This window comes from Hypanus sabinus, chromosome 31 (genome assembly GCF_030144855.1).
Source record: "Hypanus sabinus isolate sHypSab1 chromosome 31, sHypSab1.hap1, whole genome shotgun sequence".
Classification (NCBI taxonomy): Eukaryota; Metazoa; Chordata; class Chondrichthyes; order Myliobatiformes; family Dasyatidae; genus Hypanus; species Hypanus sabinus.
In genome coordinates, this window is record NC_082736.1 from 9,136,483 (window position 1) to 9,139,888 (window position 3,406).

A 3,406-nucleotide genomic window follows, 5' to 3' on the forward strand; every position below is an offset into this window, starting at 1 on the left:
TGGCGAGCCTCCGTGCTCAGTGTGATAATGTTGGAGATGCTGTTCCCGATCTGGACTGACTGAGCTCTCCCAGTCAGTCCGCATTTTGTGTACCTCTTTTAAGTCACGTCTCATCCTGCTCCCTCCAAGGAGAAAACTGCTCCCTTCCTCAACATGTCCTCACAAGACATGCTCTCTGAAGTATAACGTTCAATGTAACTATACGGTCAATGTTTACACGTGTCACCACATACTACCCTAAGATTCATCTTCGTTTTTGTTGTTCCATGGCACATCTGGTTCCATGGTGTAATGGTGAGCACTATGGACTCAGAATCCAGCGATCCGAGTTCGAGTCTCGGTGGAACCTGATGGAATCCACAATAGATTAACTGTGACAATTTTAGTGAGAGGGCTCATCAGTCGTGAGATCAGTCGTGAGACTACGCCTTTGCGTCGGAAGGCCCTACAAATCGACTGAGTACGAGCTCCGTGATGCTGACGGAGGATACAGTATTTTCGAAATTCGAAGACATTCGTGATGACTGCAGTTTATATAATTCTCCTTAAGTTTTTTTTTTAAGAAAGTGTTTTCTTTCTTATTGGCGTCATGTTATTTTTATTGGGGGGGGGGGTGCTGGTTGGGATTTGAAGTCTATTATTCCTGTTGGCGTTTTCAGGTGTGAATGAATGTGTGGATGCGAAGCTGGTGCAGGGTCTGAGTTTCAAGATTGTGAATCATATATTCATGGAGTCATAGAAAAGTACAGCACAGAAACAAGCCCTTTGATTCACTTGATCCGTGCTACATCATTTATGCTGCCTTCTCCCATCGACCTGCTCTGGGACCATATTGCTCCATACGCCTACATGCATGTACCTATCCGAACATTGAAATATTGAAATCAAACTTGCATGCACCACTCATTCTGACAGATCGTCCCAACACTCTCACAACCATTTGAGAGAATTTTCCTTTCCTGTGCTCCTTAAATTTTCACCTTTCACCCTTAACTTATGCCCCCTGATTGTAGTCCCTCCCAACCCCCGTGGAAAAAGACGGCGTGCATTTACCCAATCACTGGGACTTCATCTGTGCAGGGGTGATCTATACCAAAGGGATAGTGTGCATCTTCACTGGAAGTGGGGGGCGGATGGTCAGTATACTGTGGTTCATTGCTGTTTTTTCATCGCACGTTTTCTGGCAAACGGTCATCGCAATTCGCAAACAAGAGAAAATCTACAGATGCTGGAAATTTGAGCAACAAACACAAAATGCTGGAGGAGCTTCACAGGCCTGGCAGCATCTATGGAAACAAGTACTTCTTCCGTAAATGCTGCCTGACCTGCTGAGTTCTTCCAGCAATTTGTGTGGGTTGACCATCGTACGTAATAGTCTGTAACATCCCTTTGGAATTGAAGACAACTCGATGTGGCTGAACCGAGGCGGCGGATCCTTTGCTGAGAGCAAGGAGGACACAAGATTCGACCGATGCCACCGCTCGCTGAAGGCAAAATGGAGGTGACGAGGTTCGGGCAAAATTGAATTTGTGTTTTACTTTGGTAATAATGTTAGAGCTGTGAAGGGGTAACTGCTCCGAGAAATTACAATTGCTAATGGAACTGTTTTGAACGATAATATTAAATGTCTTAAAATGGACTGCTGAATCCTCATCTCTGAAGCTACTTCATGAGGATGAGCATGAAGTCTGTTATTTCATCTACGGGAATGGGATCAGATTTAGGTAACTGTACGTACAATACCTATGTCACCAGTAATATCACAACTTCTGTTGATGGGACTGACAAAGTCGACTGGCAGGTCTACTGTATTGATTGTCCCAGGATATCCCCTTTCCATGTAAATGGTGTCTCTAGTCTAAACAAACGTTGTCAAGGGTAATTACAATTTGGCCTATGTAGTACCAAATAGATACCATCTGCCAGCGTTGAAGGATGAAAGAGACTGGGCAACGTTACTCGATTGTAGTGTTCCTGCTCTGGGACTGTAGATAGACAGAGAAAGCTAGAGGAAGCAGGATCTTACAGTGGCCACACATTTTAATTCCACGTCCCATTACCATTCTGTTCTGTCTATCCACGGCCTCCTCTACTGTCAAGATGAAGCCACACTCAGGTTGAAGAAACAACACCTTATATACCGTCTACCTAGCCTCCAACTTGATGGCATGAGCATTGTATTCTATAACTTCCGTTAATGCCCCTCCTCCCCTTCTTACTCCATCCCTGATTTATTTATTCTCACCTCTCCTTTTTTCACACTCTGCCCATCACTCGTGTGTCTGCTCTCCATCTCCCTCTGTTGCTCTCATCTCCCTTTCTTTCTTCCTTTGGCCTCCCGTCCCATGCTCCTTTCCCTTCTCCAGCTCTGTATCCCTTTTGCAAATCACTTTTCCTTCTCTTACATTCACCTCACACCCTCCGGTCTTCTCCTATTATTTCGGATTTCCCCATCCCCCTCCTACTTTCAAATCTCTTGCGATCTTTTCGTTCAGTTAGTCTTGACGAAGGGTCTCGGCCCGAAACTTCGACAGTGCTTCTTCCTATAGATGTTGCCTGGTCTGCTGCTCTCCACCAGCATTTTGTGTGTGTTGCTAATGTAAACCGTGTCCGACACACTTCTCTCGGGGATGCTGCAACTGCCGCTCTTTGTAAACCTGTCCGGCTCCGTGTCCTGAAAAAGCAAACACGAGGAGACTGGGAGTAAACATCGATATCTACCCTCCCCCCCCCACCCAGGATGGGGAGAAGAGGCAGCAATGCACCTCACCGGCAGCTCCTTCCCACCCCGCCTTCACCGCCCTACGTACCCCAGCTTGGGAATACCCACTCACTCCGCATTCCGAGTTCAGTCGCTGTTACACTCCGCCTCTTTCTCGCAGCCGGCATCTCCGGAGTCAGTGCCGAGTCATCTCCGAGTCTGTCTGTAAAGCTGCTCACAGAGCGATAAGCTGCTGCTGGAAGGAGGACACCGGTAGCTCCCTACTCCCGGGCCCAGGAGCTCTCTATTCCCGGCTGCTGTATAACCGCTCCCGGGCATGTGTTCTGCTGTCCTGTCAATCAGGTCAAGGGGCGGAACGACGCTGCGCATGCTCTCATGATTGAATGACGTCATAGAGCGAAACATCGCCGTTCCTTCCCTCAGTTCACTTTCTGAGCGTCTGTTCGGAGGGTCCGAGGCTGCGGGAGGGTCAGGGTGGATTTAAACCGGGCATTAAACACATTGCCCATTCGGCATCGTTCTTGTCAAAGTGTTTCAGCTGTTCTCCCTGCATTCTACAGTCACTCGGACACACTGAGGGAATCGGCATGTGTGCTGGGAAGTGTGTGAGTTAATATCTCACAGCAACAGGCTCTGTTTAATGTTTCGAAGTAACCAAATCGGTGACCGAGTGTAACGCCGAAC

The 3,406-nt window shown here is 47.6% G+C and overlaps 1 non-coding gene across 1 annotated transcript; it reads left to right on the top strand.

Annotated features, from left to right (window-relative positions):
- Positions 1 to 277: 277 nt before the first annotated feature.
- Positions 278 to 349, top strand: trnal-cag (transfer RNA leucine (anticodon CAG)). Its single transcript has one exon. It is a non-coding gene; the product is annotated as a tRNA-Leu (tRNA).
- Positions 350 to 3,406: the final 3,057 nt, after the last annotated feature.